Source organism: Mastigoproctus giganteus, chromosome 12, assembly GCF_048544385.1.
Source record: "Mastigoproctus giganteus isolate SK-2022 chromosome 12, ASM4854438v1, whole genome shotgun sequence".
Lineage (NCBI taxonomy): Eukaryota > Metazoa > Arthropoda > Arachnida > Uropygi > Thelyphonidae > Mastigoproctus > Mastigoproctus giganteus.
Genome location: NC_143586.1, coordinates 11,236,832 through 11,257,476, shown reverse-complemented (window position 1 = coordinate 11,257,476; position 20,645 = coordinate 11,236,832). Strand labels below are relative to the sequence as shown.

Sequence of the window (20,645 nt, the reverse complement as noted above, 5' to 3'; positions counted from 1 at the left end):
CAAAGTACTGTATATGGTTAGTAATAACTGAAGATAAATGTACCAACTGTGTGGTACTACACTCAGGAAAGTGGAAAAGAACTGGGAGTAATTGTGCAGTCAAATATGAAGTTTGCTGAGCAGTGCAGTCGGGCGGCCAGGGTAGATCATGGAATCTTGTCAATATATAGGAACTTTGCTTGCAGGGACTGGGAGATGATTATCCTGTTATAACAATGCAATGGTTAGGCCACACCTAGAGTACTGTGTATAGTTCGGGAGGCCTCATTTTAGGAAGGATGTAGAGTTGCTATAATGAGTACAAAGAAGGACAACAAGATTTGTGAGGGGAACAAAGGGGTGCTCTTACCAAGAAAGGTTTAAGTTCTGCAAATTGCAGTGCCTGGAAATTAGGCACCTGTGAGGTGATCTGATTGATGTGTGTAAGGGCTTGAATGGGTTGAGAAAGCTGAATGATACTGATGGGATTCTTCCTCTTGCTCAGATTAAGAACCTGAGGGGACAGTTTTAAACTGAGGAAAGATAATTGTAGAATAGATGTGCTGAAATTTGCTTTTAGCCAGCGGGTAATTGATTGGTGGAACAGACTTCCATCTTTTGTTGTGGAATCTAATAGCCTAAATAAATTTAAGGCTGAGCTGGACAGGTATTTGGAACAAATGGAGGGGTGAAATCATAGGTTTTTTTTTTGGTTGATGTTGCATAACTTGCTTTCTTGCATCGTACAACACTATTAATGGTAATGCTAATTAAGCCTAATATACCTCATGCATTAGTAGAGGCATTTGATGCAAGAAAGCAAGCTTATGCAGCATCAGCAAAAAAAAAAAAAAAAAAAAACCCACTTCCACTTCACCCCTCTGTTCGTTCAAAATACCTGTCCAGCTGAGCCTTAAACTTGTTTAGGCTATCAACCTCCACCACAAGGGATGGCAGTCTGTTCCACCAACCAACCACCCACTGGCTAAAGGTAAATTTCCGCACGTCTATCCTACATCTGTCTTTCCTCAATTTGAATTTATGCCCTCTCAGGTGATTTTTCTGAGCTAGAGGAAGAATCCCATCAGCATTGAGCATGCTTAAACCATTCAAGGCTTTATACACCTCTATCAGATCACCTTGCTGGTGCCTAGTCTCCAGACACTGTAATTTGCAAAACTTAAGCCTTTCTTCGTAAGAGTACCCCTTTGTTCCATTCACTAATCTTGTTGCCCTTCTCTGTACTCGTTCCAGCAGCTCTACATCCTTCTTGAAATGAGGCCTCCAGACCTGTATACAGTACTCTAGGTGTGGCCTGCCCATTGCCTTATACAATGGAATAATCACCTCCTTATCCCTGCTGGAAAAATTCCTGTATATCATTGACAATACTCCATGAGCTACTCTTGCAGCCCGTCTGCACTGCTCAGAGAACTTCATATCTGCCTGCACAATCACCCTCAAGTCCCTTTCATTCTCTACCACTGTCAGTGTAGTACCACAGAGTTGATACGTTGCTCTGGGGTTGCGTTTTCCCATGTGTAGTACTTTACATTTGTCAATGTTAAACTTCATTTGCCACCTCTCAGCCCATCTGCTCAACCTTTCCAGATCCTGTTGCAGCAGCATAGTGTCAGTAGTGTCCTTGACAACCCTGCCAACCTTTGTATCATCTGCAAACTTGGACATTAAGCTTGATATACCATCATCAATATCATTTATAAATACAGAAAACAATAATGGACCCAACACTGAGCCCTGAGGGACTCCACTAATAACATTAGTCCACGATGAGCAGTGTCCATTGATTACCACTCTCTGTCTTCTCCCCCTCAACCACCCCTTTATCCATAGCAGCAATTTGCCTCCAATGTCACACTGCTCCAATTTGTGTAGCAGTCTTCCATGTGCAACAGTATCAAAAGCCTTTCTAAGATCCAAGTATATAATATCAAAGTTATTCCCTGCATCCAGTTCTTTTGTGACTGCATCATAGTATCCAATCAAGTTGGTCAGGCAAGACTTCCCCTTAACAAAACCATGCTGTGTCTGAGCTACAATTGAAGTCTTGTCTAAATGATCCTGCAGTGCTTCTTTAACCAGTGCCTCCATTAATTTTCCTGGAACAGAAGTTAAGCTCACAGGTCTATAATTACTTGTGTCAGCCTTTGATCCTCCTTTGTGAATTGGGGTCACATTTGCACATTTCCAGTCTATGGGTACCTCCCCTGAGTCCAAGGAAGCTCTCATAATTATGGCTAAGGGTTTGCTTACTTCCTTTGCTGCCTCCTTTAATATAACTGGATAGATCCCATCCGCCCCGGGTGCCTTTCTTGTGTTTATCTTCAACAGTTTCTCCTCCACTTTACTCCCATTTATTTCAAGATTCTGTAGCTTACTGCTAGAGTTGAATACACCTCTGGCATTCCCCTTGCTGAATAACTCCTCATGTGTGAATGTCGATGCAAAATATTCATTTAGTTTGTTAGCTACCTGAGCAGGATCATCAACAGTTGACCCATCAATACCAAGTGAACCAATCTGATTCGTCCCCTTCCTTCTAGAGTTTACATAAATAAAGAACTCTTTGCTGTTCATCGATATCATTGATAAATACATAAAACAACAATGGGCCCAGCACTGAACTCTGGAGGACTCCACTAATAACATTAGTCCACGGAGAGCAGCGCCCATTGATTAGTACCCTCTGTCTTCTCCCACTCAACCATCCTTTTATCCATTCTAGCAACTTACCCTTAATACCATACTGCTCCAATTTGTACAGTAGCCTTCCATGCACAACAGGGTCAAAAGCTTTCCTGAAATCCAAGTATATGATATGATAAGTACAGGTCACTGTTGAACAAAAGTCGAGAATTAGGGTTGAATTTGAAAGTGTCTGCAATTCTGCCCAGACACGATAGGAGGGAGTATATGATGAGAGCCTTGTCGATCAATTCGGCCCTGGAAAGATTGTGCAAGGCTCAAGGGGTAGAATTTTTTTCGGCCTGGACTGTACTTGTTAACAGGAGAGATTGCTTCTACAGGGATGGGATACACTTAAATAGAAAGGGTGCAAGAATATTTGCTGATGCTATCGAGGCAGTGTTAGGTGGGTCGGAAAACTGCTAGCTTGGGGGGAGACAAAGACCAATAGATTGACAGTAGCCACTGGCAGAGGTGAAAGAGATTCTTGCACTGCTTCTATTAGAATGAGCAGAAGCCTGAAAAACAAGGTGCATGATATTTCAGAGACTGCTGGGAGCCATTGCGGTACAAGTAAACACATGGGTTGTGTTAGGGTAGCTAAGTATAGAAACAGGTGCAGGTATACTTGCGTGTACACCAATGCTAGGAGTTTAGTAAATAAATTTGATGAATTTGAGGTATTGCTCAAAACATCAAAGGCAGATATTGTTGGGATATCAGAGACGTGGTGTCACACAGATATAAGGGATGCAGAACTGCAATTTGGGGAGTACAACGTCTACAGAAAGGTTATTTATTTGTTATTTGGTTTTTTTTTAGGAGCATTAGCAACTAAGGCCATATTGCTCCGAGGTATGCGGTGGTCATTCCCTGACCTTTCCGCATCCTCCGTATTTGGTGGTGATGGGCTCGAACCCCTTATATCCTCCATACTTGGTGGTGATGGGCTCGAACCCCGGTCTAATCAAGAAGCGTGTGCTACGCACTGCTGCTCCTTCCCACCTGGCTACGGAGGCGCCCTACAGAAAGGATAGACAGGATAGGAAGGGGGGAGGGGTTATGCTATTAGTTAAGAAACACATAAAAACCAAGGAAGTGAAGCCAGTCAACATTGCTGGACAGTGCAGTGTTGAGTCAGTTTGGTGTGACATAAGCATTGGGAGATCAAAATTGAGAGTAGGAGTGTGCTATAGGCCTAATGACTCTGATGAGTATAATAAGGAACTGTACAGGGAAATAGAGTGGGCCAGTAAATCAGAGAGTCTCATAATGGGAGATTTTAATTTCCCAGATATTGACTGGAATTTGGGGGCTGGTCACTCACACACTAGCAGGGCTTTTGTGGATTTATTGGATGATTGTTTTCTACATCAGCATGTTCGGGAGGCAACTAGAGGGAGTAATACTCTTGATTTGATTATCAGCAGCGATTCTTCATGCATTAAGAATCTGCAGATAAACGAACCACTAGGTGGCAGTGATCACAGTGTGCTGAAGTGGGATTTACTCAAAGAGGTAACTACCATTAGGGGTAAAGGGAAGGGTTATTGCTTCCGTAAAGGCGACTACGATGGACTGAGACAGTATTTAAATTCTATACAGTGGGACCAACTGATGATGTTACCAACAGCAAATTGAAAATGGGAAGCATTCAAAGAACTTATCTTGGAAGCTACTAGGCTTTACATACCAACTAAGAAATATTGTTCAAGGTTTAGGCCAAAATGGATGTCAGATGAACTAATGAGGCATATGGCAGAGAAGAAAAATGCATGGGATACTTACAAATTAACACATGACACAGAAGCCTATGATAGATACAAGTTGATATGCAACCAAGTTACAAAGGAGGTTAGGCAGGCAAAGGCAGTTTACGAGAAATCCTTGGCAAGGGATGCAAAGAAAAACAGCAAAGAGTTCTTTACTTATGTTAACTCTAGAAGGAAGGGGATGAATCAGATTGGTCCACTTGATATTGATGGGTCAACTGTTGATGATCCTGCTCAGGTAGCTAACAAACTAAATGAATATTTTGCATCGACATTCACACATGAGGAGTTATTCAGCAAGGGGAATGCCAGAGGTGTATTCAACTCTAGCAGTAAGTTACAGAATCTTGAAATAACTGGGAGTAAAGTGGAGGAGAAACTGTTGAAGATAAACACAAGAAAGGCACCCGGGGTGGGTGGGATCTATCCAGTTATATTAAAGGAGGCAGCAAAGGAAGTAAGCAAACCCTTAGCCATAATTATGAGAGCTTCCTTGGACTCAGGGGAGGTACCCATAGACTGGAAATGTGCAAATGTGACCCCAATTCACAAAGGAGGATCAAAGGCTGACACAAGTAATTATAGACCTGTGAGCTTAACTTCTGTTCCAGGAAAATTAATGGAGGCACTGGTTAAAGAAGCACTGCAGGATCATTTAGACAAGACTTCAGTTATAGCTCAGACACAGCATGGTTTTGTTAAGGGGAAGTCTTGCCTGACCAACTTGATTGGATATTATGATGCAGTCACAAAAGAACTGGATGCAGGGAATAACTTTGATATTATATACTTCTATCTTAGAAAGGCTTTTGATAATGTTGCACATGGAAGACTGCTACACAAATTGGAGCATGTGACATTGGAGGCATATTGCTGCTATGGATAAAGGGGTGGTTGAGGGGGAGAAGACAGAGAGTGGTAATCAATGGACACTGCTCATCGTGGACTAATGTTATTAGTGGAGTCCCTCAGGGCTTAGTGTTGGGTCCATTATTGTTTTCTGTATTTATAAATGATATTGATGATGGTATATCAAGCTTAATGTCCAAGTTTGCAGATGATACAAAGGTTGGCAGGGTTGTCAAGGACACTACTGACACTATGCTGCTGTAACAGGATCTGGAAAGGTTGAGCAGATGGGCTGAGAGGTGGCAAATGAAGTTTAACATTGACAAATGTAAAGTACTACACATGGGAAACAGCAACCCCAGAGCAACGTATCAACTCTGTGGTACTACACTGACAGTGGTAGAGAATGAAAGGGACTTGGGGGTGGTTGTGCAGGCAGATATGAAGTTCTCTGAGCAGTGCAGACGGGCTGCAAGAGTAGCTCATAGAGTATTGTCAATGATATACAGGAATTTTTCCAGCAGGGATAAGGAGGTGATTATTCCATTGTATAAGGCAATGGTCAGGCCACACCTAGAGTACTGTATACAGGTCTGGATGCCTCATTTCAAGAAGGATGTAGAGCTGCTGGAACAAGTACAGAGAAGGGCAACAAGATTAGTGAATGGAACAAAGGGGTGCTCTTACGAAGAAAGGCTTAAGTTTTGCAAATTACAGTGTCTGGAGACTAGGCACCAGCGAGGTGATCTGATAGAGGTGTATAAAGCCTTGAATGGTTTAAGCATGATCAATGCTGATGGGATTCTTCCTCTAGCTCAGAAAAATCACCTGAGAGGGCATAAATTCAAATTGAGGAAAGACAGATATAGGATAGACGTGAGGAAATTTGCCTTTAGCCAGTGGGTGGTTGGTTGGTGGAACAGACTGCCATCCCTTGTGGTGGAGGTTGATAGCCTAAATAAGTTTAAGGCTCAGCTGGACAGGTATTTTGAACGAACAGAGGGGTGAAGTGGAAGTGGGTTTTTTTTTTTTTTTTTTATTTGGCTGATGCTGCATAAGCTTGCTTTCTTGCATCAAATGCCTCTACTAATGCTAATGCTAATATCAAAATTATTTTTTGCATCCAGTTCCTTTGTAACCACATCATAATATGCAATCAAATTTGTCAGAAAAGACTTTCCCTTAAAAAAAACCATGTGTATATTATTGACAAAAACCCATGACCTGCTCTGGCAGCCTGTCCGCATTGCTCAGAAACCTTCATATCTCACTGCACAATTAATCCCAGGTCTTTTTCATTTTCTACAACCCTAAGTGTATTACCACACAGTTGGTACATTCCTCTGGGGTTACTTGTACTCATATGCAGTACTTTGCATTTGTCATTGTTAATCTTCAGTTACCACTTCTTAGCCCATCTGCCCAAATTTACTAGATCCTGCTGCAGTAGCACACTGCCATTACCAACCCTACCAACCTTTGTATCATCTGCAAACTTTGACACTAAGCCTGATATACCTTTGTATATTTATCATTGATAAATATACAAAGTTATATATATGTATAAATATATAAATATTTATACATATATAAATAAATATATATATATTTATCATTGATAAATACACAAAACAATGATAGGTCCAACACCAAACCCTGTGGGACTCCACAAAGAGAGTGTCCACTGATTACCACTTTGTCTTCTCCCACTCAACCACCCTTTTATCCATTGTAGCAACTTATCCTTAATACCATACTGCTCCAATTTGTACAGTAATCTTCCATGTGCAACAGTGTCAAACGTTTTCCTGAAATCCAAGTATATGATATCAAAATTATTTTTTGAATCTAGTTCCTTTGTAACCACATCATAGTATCCAATCAAATTTGTCAGAAAAGACTTTCCCTTAACAAACCCATGCTGTGTCTGAATTATTGCTGCAGTCTTGTCTAGATGATCCTGCAATGCGTCTTTAACCAGTGACTCCATTATTTTACCCGGAACAGAAGTTAAACTAACTGGTCTGTAATTACTTGTGTCACCCTTTGATCCCCCTTTGTGAATTGGGGTTACATTTGCACATCCCCAGTCTGTGGGGTCCTCTTCTGAGTCCAATGATGCTCTCATAATTATGGCTAAGGGTTTGCTTAGTTCCTTTGCCGCCTCCTTTAATATAACTGGATAGATCCTATCCACCCCAGGTGTCTTTCTTATGTTTAACTTCAACAATTTCTCCTCCACTTTGCTCTCAGTTATTACAAAATCATTAAGCACAATGCTACAATTTGATAACCTTCTGGCATTTTCAATCCTTAATAATTCCTCATGCGTGAATGTAGATGCAAAAATACTCATTCAGTTTGTTTGCTATCTGAGCAGGTTCATCAACAGTCAAACTATCGATATCAAGTGGACCAATATGATTCATCCCCTTCCTTTTAGAGTTTATATAAGTAAAGAAATCCTTGACTGTTTTTCTTAGCATCCATTGCCAAATATTTCTTGTAATCTGCCTTTGCCTGCCTAACCTCTTTTGTGACTTGATTACAGACAAACTTATATCTGCCATAGGCTTCTGTGTCGTCTGATAATTTATATGCATCCTATGCATTTTTCTTCTCTGCCACGAGTCTCGTTAGTTCATCTGACATCCATTGAGGCCTGAACCTTAAACAGTATTTTTTAGTTGGTATGAAAAGCCTATTAGCCTCGAAGGTTAAGTCCCTGAAGGCTTTCCAATTAGAATTCACTGTTGGTAAAATTATCAGTTGATCCCACTGTATAAAATTTAAAAACTGTCTGAGACCACTGTAGTGACCTTTATGAAAACAAAAACCCTTTCCTTTTCTCTTGATGGTAGTTACATCTTTAAGTAAATACCACCTCAGTACAGTGATTACTATCAACTAAGCGGTTCTTTTATTTGCAAATTCTTAATGCATGAATAATCACTGCTGATAATCAGATCAAGGGTATTACTCCCTCTGGTTGCCCCTCAAACATGTTGTAGAAAACAATCTTTCAATAAATCCACAAAAGTCTTGATAGCGTGTGAGTGACAAACCCACAAGTTCTAGTCAATATCTGTAAAGTTAAAATCACCCATTACAAGTCATTCTGATTTACTGGCGCACTCTATTTCTCAGGTAAAACTGTTCGTTGTGCTCATCAGTGTCGTTAGGCCTATAACGTACTCCCACTCTCAATTTCCCAATGTTTATGTCACACCAAACAGACTCATCATTGCACTGTCCACCCATGTCAACTGGATGCACTTCCTAGATTTTATGTGTTTCTTAACTAACAAAATAACTAATCTTCCCTTCCTACCCTATCAATCGTTTATGTACACATTGTACTCCCCAAATTCCAATTCTGCACTGCTTATACAAATTTGTATCTGTGTGATACCATGTTTCTGATATCCCAACGATATCTGCCTTTGATGGCCTGATCAGCACTTCAGATTTATCAAATTTATTTACTATACTTCTAGCATCGGTGTACATGCAAGTATACATGCACCTGATTTTACTCTTAGTTACCCTAAAACAGCTCATGTATTTACTTGTTCCATGATGACTCTCAGCAGCTCTTGAAATCCCCAGCAACTTGCTCTCTAAGCTGCTGTTCATCACAACAGAAGCACTGTAAGAATCACTTTCGCCTCTGCTTGCAGCTATTGTTAATCTTTTAGTCTGTGAATCCCCTCAAGCTAGCAGTTTTCCGACCCATCTAGCACTGCCTCCATAGCATCAGCACATGGGGTCTGTTAGGGTAACCAGGAAAAATGAGTGCACACATACTTGTATGTACCAGTGCTAGGAGGATAGTAAATAAATTCGATGAATTTGAGGAAATGTTATAGGGATATCGGAGGCATATATTTCAAACATAAGGGATGCAGAATTTGAATATTCGGAGTAGGGGGAGGACAGGAGGAGGGGGGGAGGAAGTCATGCTCTTGGTTAAGAAGCACAAAATCTCAGGAACTACATCAAGTTGACATGGGTGGCCAGAGCAATGCTGAGTGAGTTTCAGAGATGGAACTACAGTGGGGTGAGTGGGGCCCAGGCATACTCGACCAGTTATGTATTTTTAAATTGCTTCATTTTTGATTTAACTACAGTTGGACCTCTGTTTAACAAACTTCTTTATAGCAAATTTTTTTGAATTCCTCTTGTGTATATTTAAATGTAATTACATTTAAAATAGTTTCCATAGAACAAAGAAAATTTCCATAGAACAAACAGATTACAAAAGACTTAACTGTGCACACACTGTTCTCACCTTTGGCCTTCAGGCAATTAGAAAGCACAAATTAAGGGTTAAAAGTATTACTGTTCCACAATGTAAGTGGTGCCCATAAAACCTATGTTGTTCTAGAATTCTAGTATACATGTCTACAATAAACAATGTTATTTATTTAGCTGTACTCTAGATTTAATTAAAATAAAAAAAATCTTTGAAAATTTAATTTATAAATTATAGGTAAGAATAAGATGATAAAATGACCAAGTGGAGCAGAATTTCAAAAGAAGAAGTTGAGAGAAGAAGAAGCAAAGAAATTTAAATAATTTTCAAAAATGGCTTACAGCAGTTACGAAAATGGAGATCACAATAAAGAAAATCCTGTTAGATGCAATTCAGTCATTCCTGAATCTGAAGAAATTAGTGAAACACAGGCACATAATTCTGAAAATAACGAGAAAACTGAATCTGAGTCATCTCAGATTGTAAAAAATGAAAATAATAATAATCATATTACACTGAAATTAAATAATCCCATGTCCTGGCCATTGAATATTTCTGATAAAATAAGATGCTTTTTAATAAAAAATGGACTGGATCAAGTTGTGGATTTTTATTATTCTTTGTCCGAGGAAGGATGTAAATTTTTTACAGAGTGGTTCGGGAAAAAACTTGATAGTAGTGAATTTGTAGACAGAAATTGGCTGATTTACACCACAGAAAATTAACCTTTGTATTGTTTTCCATGCATTTTATTTGGAACTAATAAAAATACTAGCAATAGCCATCACTAGTTAATTCAAAGTGGAAACACTTATATCGAAGTATTCAAAATCACTAAAATTTGTTAGAACACCATGAACATTTTCAAAAATGGAAATCAATGGAAAAAGAATCTGGACTTATTGATGACTCTCTATAAAAAGCAATTTTAACAGAAAAAGAAAAATGGAGATGAATTTTAAAAATTATTCTGGACACAATATTATTTCGTGCAAAAAATAATCTTGCATTAAAAAGTTCAAATGAGATATTTGGGAATCCGAAAGCTGGAATATTCCTAAATTTTACTGAACTTATAAGTCATTATAATAAAGAACTAGCAGAACAAATTTCAAATAATTGAAAAGGAACTGTGAATTATTTATAGCATAAAATTCAAGACGAATTTATATGGTTAATTGGAAATGAAATTGGGGCCGGTATTATTTCAAAAATTAAAAAAAGCTAAGTACAGTCAGTCCTCATATAACACGTGTTTACATTATACGAATTCGATCATACAGGGTTTATAAATAGGGGAACAGTATCTTATATAACACGAACGAGTGGCCTACGAATTCGCTTATGCACGATTCGCCTTTGTGTTTACAAGAAATGGCAGTCGAACGCGGAATCACACCAACTGAACACAACACGATAGGAATGAAGAGAAGATTCTGAAAATGTATTTATGTGTTTTATATCAGTGAAGGAGAAACACATTTCACCAAAATAATGTAAAAACCAACACAATTCCAGCTATCGGTATAATCGCAAATGCAATTAGATCGAGTTTACTACCAGTTTATAACAGATTCCACTAGCAGAAACGCAACTGGAAATTGTTTTTATTGTTTTATGGTAGTAACCCCTAGAAATGTGCTTTAGTAAAATGTGAGGTGTTAATAGTGTATCTCTGCCTTTACGGTGTTGTTTATTCAGTTTCTACACGCGCGCAGCTTTGTTTATGTGTATCAAGCGTGCCTCCTCGTTTTGTAATTGTGCTTTATTCCCTAAAAATGAGTAAAATACTTAAAAGGTGTGAAAAGGAAGCATCCTGGTGAAGACACTGCAGATTCAGAGAGAAAAAGAAAAGCAATATTGATAAACAAAGCAGACTGGGTCAAAAATTCTTACCCGGGAAAATTTATAGTGGCCTCATACTATGGTTTATGGCCAAAATCACACTGGCCTCCAGCCCACCGGGGTTTCTCCGATAAGGCTTATGGCCAGTCCACCACTGTCAATAAGGATAAAATATGAAACTGTGAAACACTTTGAGCGAAATGAAAGACCATGTGATATTGCACGTGCTACAGACCTAAATGAGGCAATACCGAGAATTACAAAGAATGCAGAGAAAATAAAAACAACTTTCATAGCAGGAACAACTCAAAGTGTAATTAAAATCCATTAGATTAAGACACAAAGAATTGGAAGAGATGCAACGGCTGCCAACTGTTTGGATAGAAAATCAAACAAAAAAGAAGTCTGCTTACGATAGAAGCAAAAGCATTAGCAATATTTTATTACGTAATAGTCATAATAAAATACGTAAGTATTTTATTTTGATTATTTATTGTGTTTGGTAATGTTTTGGTTACAAATGTGTGTTCAATCTTGGGTGGTCGGCACTTAACCCTATTTTTCCCATAGGGCCTGTTGTTTATATTTCACGAGGGTTTCTAGGAACACAACTATCGTGCTATATGAGGACTCACTGTATTTCTCCTTGTTAACTGATTGCACACCCAACTTATCATATCGTGAACATGTTTGTTATGTTGTTTGTTATTTGGTTTTTATGAACATTAGCAACTAAGGCCATATTGCTCCGGGGATATGCGGTGGTCATTCCCTGACCTTTCCGTATCCTCCATATTTGGTGGTGATGGGCTCGAACCCCGGTCTAATCAAGAAGCGTGTGCTGTTGCTCCTTCCCACCTGGCTACGGAGGCGCCTAAAAGTAGAGGTAGACAGCAAACTACTTTGGAAAATTACCAGGGGTGTAAATCCCCATCCCATAGCAGGGTTCCTGGTAATTCATTTTGTAAAGAAACTTGTATTAATTCAATTAAGATAGAAGGACTCTAATATAGAATTAAGGTTAGAGTTAAATGCCATAATAATAGAAAAGCAAACCAAACTTACAGAACAAAGCATAATTAACCAATACATCTGAACAGAGCAAAATTTTATTGATACATCGGAGCAGAGAAAACAAAACGTGGATAGATAGACCCAAGCTGCTGCGTGAAGTGAAAGAAAGTTCAAAGCTCTCTCTACTGTCATATACAATTAGGAAAAAGGTATCCTCCAATTGAAAGCATTGAGGACATAAGCAGCCTCTGGACAAAAAAAAAATTATTCCTTCCCATAGAACAACTAAGAGTACAACTTTTTCAGAGCGTAAGACACAGATCAACAGCTCTATGAGAAGTGCCTAATATGTACATATACACATAAGCTCAGAATAAGACATCAATTCAGTAAATCTGCCAAATTCCTAACTATAGTATAATGGCAAATATTATTATGCCATAGTTTTATAGCTATATAAATAGCTCTACATAAGTACTTAAATATGAATTTAAGAGGGAAACCATTTTTACTCAGCTTGTTAATAAATTCTGTCAGAGAAACTACAATATTATCGGGACTATTACATATTCTAATTAATCTTAATTCTTGCGATAGAATTATATTGCTACGAATTCTGCAGGATATGTTTGAATGCCTATGTGCGAGATTGACAGTCTCAAAATTAAAATCTCTACGTTTATCATATACTTTATCATATACTGCCAATACTTTAGTAACTACTTTATCAGATGTAATTTTAATATCAATATCTAGAAATGTGGCTGCCAGAAAACTCTTGATCCAATGCATGTATTGAAATTTAGTGTTATAGCAACTAAGTTTCAACCTTTTACTCATAGAAATCAGCCTTTTACTGGTAATATTATTGTTAATATCCTCCATCCTGTATGTAGTACTGTTGTTGGGCTCTTTAGCTAAAGTGGCAGTATAAAACTTTTTACAAATAATACCATAGTTGTTGGCTGCTTCATCAACCATGGTTATAATAAATCTAGATTGCAAATCTAATAACTGCTGCTTAATTATCTTCAAGTCAAAAATCATGTCCTTATCATACCATTTGAACTTACAATTAATCTGTTTAACCAATGCCTCATACATAAGACATGTCCACATACGGAATGCCTTTACTGGTATGCTGTATTTATACGCCAATTTTAGACTAAATTGTATCAGATCAATACAAATTTGCTTAACACTAGCCCTAAACTTAAAACCATAGAATAGCAACCTCCTAAGTTCTACTTGTTTGATTATACTCAGGTTTTCTGTGATTATATGTTTATGGTGTGCATCAATATAAGATTGATATTCTGGTAAATGGCAGAAGCAGAGGGCATCATTCTCTGTAATCTTAAGATTTATTGCCTCTTGTTTGTAATTACAGACCTTCAGGCCAATGGGCTTAGCATAGCTGAACCTAGCAGCTATACTTGAATTGGATAAAGGCAAAACATAGTTGAAGTGGTTAAGAATCTGTTCTAGGTTAATGCAATCTAAAACCCTATTTAAAAATTTAATACTTATAAAATCCTTTGTAACTACTTTAATATTTCTCAGCTTAAAAATATCATACAGCAGATGTTTCAGGTGTGCACTGATAAATTTATCATTCCTGCATATATTCAGCAAAGCCTTCAACTAGCTAACTTTCATACCAAACACCATGTCATGAATCAACTTAAGTTGTGACACAGAAGCCTATGATAGATACAAGTTGATCTGTAACCAAGTTACGAAGGAGGTTAGGCAGGCGAAGGCAGATTACGAGAAATCCTTGGCAAAGGATGCAAAGAAAAACAGCAAAGAGTTCTTTACTTATGTAAACTCTAGAAGGAAGGGGATGAATCAGATTGGTCCACTTGATATCGATGGGTCAACTGTTGATGATCCTGCTCAGGTAGCTAACAAACTAAATGAATATTTTGCATCGACATTCACACACGAGGAGTTATTCAGCGAGGGGAATGCCAGAGGTGTATTCAACTCTGGCAGTAAGCTAGAGAATCTTGTAATTACTGAGGGTAAAGTGGAGGAGAAATTGTTGAAGATAAACACAAGAAAGGCACCTGGAGTGGATGGAATCTATCCAGTTATATTAAAGGAGGCAGCAATGGAAGTAAGCAAACCCTTAGCCATAATTATGAGAGCTTCCTTGGACTCAGGGGAGACACCCATGGACTGGAGATGTGCAAATGTGACCCCAACACATATCTATAATTCACAAGTAATTATAGACCTGTGAGTTTAACTTCTGTTCCCGGAAAATTAATGGAGGCACTGGTTAAAGAAGCACCGCAGGATCATCTAGACAAGATTTCAGTTATAGCTCAGACACAGCATGGTTTTGTTAAGGGGAAGTCTTGAATGACCAATTTGACTGGATACTATGATGCAGTCACAAAAGAACTGAATGCAGGGAATAACTTTGATATTATATACTTGGATCTTAGAAAGGCTTTTGATACTGTTGCACATGGAAGACTGCTGCACAAATTGGAGCAGTGTGGCATTGGAGGCAAATTGCTGCTATGGGTGGTTGAGGGGGAGAAGACAGAGAGTGGCAATCAATGGACACTGCTCATCGTGGACTAATGTTATTAGTGGAATCCCTCAGGGCTCAGTGTTGGGTCCATTATTGTTTTCTGTATTTATAAATGATACTGATGATGGTATATCAAGCTTAATGTCCAAGTTTGCAGACGATACAGGTGGTTGGTTGGTGGAACAGACTTCCAACCCTTGTAGTGGAAGTTGAAAGCCTAAATAAGTTTAAGGCTCAGCTGGACAGGTATTTTGAACGAACAGAGGGGTGAAGTGGAAGTGGGTTTTTTTTTTTTTTTTTTTTGGCTGATGCTGCATAAGCTTGCTTTCTTGCATCAAATGCCTCTACTAATGCTAATGCTATGGATAAAGGGGTGGATATTGGGTCCTTTTTAGAAACTGGCAGGATATGAGCAAATTTCCAAGCAGAAGGAAAAACATCTTTGGAATAAGAAAGTGAAAAAAAAGGTGGCAAAGAACAGGAGTAAGTTCAGGAGCACAGGTTTTGAGAACAAGTGGAGAAATGACATCAGTACCTGGAGCTTTCTTAGCATCAAGATTCGTCACAAAATCCTTCTGATATCCTTTTGACGGAAGACCACAGGAGGCATTGAATGGAGCGTGTTGGGAATGGTGGGAGGTGTTTTACCAAGATCATTAATACATGAGCTGGAAGAAAAATGGGATGCTAGCAGGTCAGCTTTATCCGTGGCTGAAGTGACAACAGAACCATCTGGTTTGGACAGAGGTGGGAGCAGAGATGGGCAAAAGTTGCGGCCAATAGCTTTGGCAAGAGACCAGAATGCTCGGCTACCATTAGGGCAAGAAGCAAGTTTTCTACTCTTAGCCTGTTCAAAATCTAGTTTGGACTGATTAATAACTGCTTTACAATTGTTGTGAGCTTTGATGTAGGCAGAAAATGAAACTGAAGAATTAGAAACAAGCCAATTACGATATGCAACATTCTTCTCCTGAACGGCCTTAGCACTTTTATTGAAATCCAAGGTTAAGATAAAGAACGAAATTAAAGTGAAGTGTGGGATAAAGGATTACATTCCTACAAGAAGAATTTCACCGACATGATCCGAGCAAACGTTGACATCAGAAGTTTTGAAATAGTAATCAGTCCAAGGAAAAGAAGAAAAGAAGTCTCGCAGGTCATCCCATTTTGCATTCTTGTAATGCCAAACAACACGAGGTTGGGAATAGCCATGAGATAAAGGTCACATTGGAGAAGAGACAATCACCAAGTTGTGATCTGAAGTGCCTAAAGGACCTCTCACTTCGACCGTGTACTTAGAAGGGTTGTTTGTGAGAAAAAGATCAAGTGAATTGGCTGTATGATTAATATTGTCTGGTATTCTTGTAGGTAAATGAACAATCTGTGCTAGGTCATTACTAATTGCAAAAGCCTCAGCATCTCGACCTGCTGGGTCGGTGTGACAAGAAAACGGAAGCCAGCTGGAGTTGTGCATTAAAATCACCAAGGAAAATTACCTCACTGTTAGGAAAGTTGGACTGGAGAAAGTCAAGTTGCAAAGAGAGGAAGTCAAGGAGCTCCAAGTGATAAGTGGAGTTGGGAGAACAGTAGAGACAACGGATGAATTTGACACAATGAGGTAGAGAGATTTTAAGCCAGAGAAGATCAAAGAGAGGAGATTCCAAATTGCCAAGTCTCTGACAGGGAATATCAGAACGGATATATGCACAAGTACTACCTTTGAGGTGAAAGGAATCATACAGTGAATAATTTGGGCATCTGAGATGAGCAGTAGTTGAATCAACCGATAATTGAGATTCTGTCAGAAAAAGTATGTGGGGTTTGGCAGACTGCAAGTGGAAATGGACATTGTTGAGATTAGAACTGAGACCACGTATATTTGTGAAATGAATTAGGAAGTGCTTGGAAGGTCTAGATCTTTTCACAGATAAGCTTGCTCTATTAGTTTGACAATTAATGGTGTATTCAATAGTAAGAAAAAGTGGGTGGGATATGCTGTATGAAGTAATGAAATTTTTGGATGTGGCTTACACATGGTATGAATATACCCAGATCCTTGACATAACGTGGCCTAGACAATGCTCCCCACATACACACTACTCGGACTCCCTCCAGTCACTATATGGCAGTGTAGAGGTAGCAAGGTTATACACTAGCTAATCCGGAAGCCTCCTACAGAGTTACCAATAGGTTCGGTCCGGTGTACTACCTAGCGGCTGGCCTTGAAACACCGTTTTAGAACTGTACCCTTGAAATGTAAGGAATATTGGATCTCCCCACGACGTTCTTCATAACCTCAAAAGTCATCAATCATACTGCATGATGGAAGAGATAGGGAAGGGTTGACCGGAACTTAGCTCTAGAGACCGAACATGGGTTCCACCACTTCAAACCTCCAATAAGCAAAGTGGTGGTATTTCACCGGTTGATGAGTCATCTACCACCTAGTACCGCCTGGTAACATAGAGGGGCGGCGTTCCTCCATGTGGTGTCGGTGCCACACCTCGACCCCTGCTTACGTTGGTACACACCTGGGTGGTCACCCACCATGTACTTGTGCATGGAGGTTATACATAGGATTACTAACAGTCCCACCACCGCGAAGGTGCAAGCAGAGGATTTAGCTGTCACAGACTGTCCGGACTTCGCCGAAATTGGGTTCACTTGACTTGAGTGTCACCCGAATAGCAGTTCCATCAGTGTTTTAAACTCAGAGGTAGCAAGTACAGCTTGTCTGGCATATCTGAGAGAATGTCTGTGACAACCTCAAGGACCAAATTTAGGTCAGATGTCAAATTTTTTTTTTATAGTAAATATTTTTTTTTGTTTGGAAATTGCAGAAATGGTGGGTGAATGCAGGGGGGTTGCGCTTTCAGTTGAGCAGGGGCTTGAAGTTGTTCAAAAGTTTGAAAACTGAAAACAGTTACATCATATGCAGATGAGTAACCATTTTAAGACAGAAATGGACTGTCATAGACACAAACTACTTTATTGTTTTCTGTATTTATAAATGATATTGATGATGGTATATCAAGCTTAATGTCCAAGTTTGCAGACGATACGAAGGTTGGCAGGGTTGTCAAGGACACTACTGACACTATGCTGCTGCAACAGGATCTGGAAAGGTTGAGCAGATGGGCTGAGAGGTGGCAAATGAAGTTTAACATTGACAAATGTTAAGTACTACATATGGGAAACAGCAACCCCAGAGCAACGTATCAACTCTGTGGTACTACACTGACAGTGGTAGAGAATGAAAGGGACCTGGGGGTGGTTGTGCAGGCAGATATGAAGTTCTCTGAGCAGTGCAGACGGGCTGCAAGAGTAGCTCATAGTGTATTGTCAATGATATATAGGAATTTTTCTAGCGGGGATAAGGAGGTGATTATTCCCTTGTATAAGGCAATGGTCAGGCCACACCTAGAGTACTGTATACAGGTCTGGAGGCCTCATTTCAAGAAGGATGTAGAGCTGCTGGAACGAGTACAGAGAAGGGCAACAAGATTAGTGAATGGAACAAAGAGGTGCTCTTACGAAGAAAGGCTTAAGTTTTGCGAATTACAGTGTCTGGAGACTAGGCAGCAGCGAGGTGATCTGATAGAGGTGTACAAAGCCTTGAATGGTTTGAGCATGCTCAATGCTGATGGGATTCTTCCTCTTGCTTTGAATAATCACCTGAGAGGGCATAAATTCAAATTGAGGAAAGACAGATGTAGGATCGATGTGCGGAAATTTGCCTTTAGCCAGCGGGTGGTTGGTAGGTGGAACAGACTTCCATCCCTTGTCGTGGAAGTTGATAGCCTAAATAAGTTTAAGGCTCGGCTGGACAGGTATTTCGAACGAACGAGGGGTGAAGTGGAAGTGGTTATTTTTTATTTATTTATTTTACTTTAATTTTTTTGGCTGATGCTGCATAAGCTTGTTTTCTTGCATCAAATGCCTCTACTAATGCTAATAGGTTGATCCCAAGTCTTTTTTTTTTTCAAATCTAAAAAATTACCTACTTTATCTGCTTCACATAAATCCTTATTGCTATAAACATGTATGCTCTTATTACTGTAATGTCTAACTGCCCCTGTTTTAACCTTTTATATATACAGCGATATCTCGCATAGATAGCACTGATAATTGGTACCGAAACTGTTCTGTGTTATGTGAAACCGTGCTGATTGAGGTATAATTATAACGGGTTTTAATTGAATGCATACCAGAAAAACAGTCTATAAACAAATTATAATAAATCTATAACCAATTTGCAGTTGATAGCCAAATAAAAGGATTTGAAATTAAAAATATTGCAAAAATTTTATTAATTAAAGGTAACATCATTAGAGATGAGAAAAAAGATTTATTGTTTATTTAGGTATTTCAATAATAAAGTCCGGTGAAGTCGTCTCTTCTTTTTCTCAGCTATACAAGTTTTTGAATGCACCTTAAGGTGCAGTCAGAAACTTGTATGCCGAGAAAAAGCAGCACCAAAGAAGCATCAAAACATATCTTGTAAAATTTGCCGTATCTTGATGCTATGTTCAACATTCGGACCTCCATTCATAATTGCCTTGCGGGCCATGTCAACCCCCCCGAAAATCTTTCTCCAATTCTTCTGTTAAATTTTTTGGTGCCATCTCAGTGTTATCCACTTCAAAATTGTTTTCCTCTTCTTCATATGCAGTTTGCTCATCAATTTCAAGGAGAGTTGCATCATCTAAGTCACTTGCATGTGAGTCAATGCAGTCATGTACATTGGATGTCCGTGACTGCATTGACTGCAGTGTCAAAAAGTTTAAAATCCCAAGTCTTTTCCGATCTTCACAATATCTTTGGCAATTGTCTGAATTTGTAATTCAAAACCAGTGAAATAATTTGCCAAATGGGGCAAAACGTGCTGCCAAACAGAATACATGTTGTTGGCAGCGATTTCTAGCCAAGATGCAAATATATTTTCAATCGTTTTTAAAGGAGTAAAAAATAAATTGTGAAATGAAAAGCTATCATGTCGTCTTGTCAGGATGGAATTAAGAATACTGAACACTGCTGCACTTTGCCAGTGACTGGCTGAGGGAAGCAATTAACGCATGTGAGACAATAGAGTGGGCACTGCAGCATATATGTACGTATTCCTAGGCTACAACAATGCAGTATATATGTAGAGTACATGTCTAGAGTACATGTTGAATGAGTTTTAATATGTATAGTAAATTTTTGACTTAAACTTAATTGAAAACCATGTTATAGTGAAATCCGTGCTGTCTGAAGCCATGCTAAGTGAGGTATTGCTGTGTACGTATATATATATATAACCATACAAATAAATTAGAATGAGAGTTAAAATAAAATAATGCCAGCAGTATGGCAAGACAAGAGCGAAAATAGTCGAAATTAAACCTAAATCAAGCAAACAGGGAAGGAAGAGAAGTGTAACAAGAGTAAAAATATTGCAGTAGAAACTCTCTAAAATAATTTAGAAAGTCTAAATGTAAGAATAATAATTCATTGAATTTTAAAAGCCAATTAAATAGAAATTTAACGGCGCCCCCTCTGACGGGCACCAGGTCCAAATTTATGTGAAATATCACCAACAGAGATGTTAACCACTACAATGAAATAAAACAAAAATAAACCAAAAATAAACTGACCATTACGCCCCATCTCGACAGAGGACCACTTACATTTAGAC

General features: G+C 38.9%; 1 protein-coding gene across 1 annotated transcript in view; it reads right to left on the bottom strand.

Annotated features, from left to right (window-relative positions):
* The window catches only part of LOC150076681 (tether containing UBX domain for GLUT4), a 328,877-nt gene that overhangs the window by 94,302 nt on the left and 213,930 nt on the right, over positions 1-20,645 (bottom strand). The gene's annotated exons all lie outside the window — the stretch shown is intronic.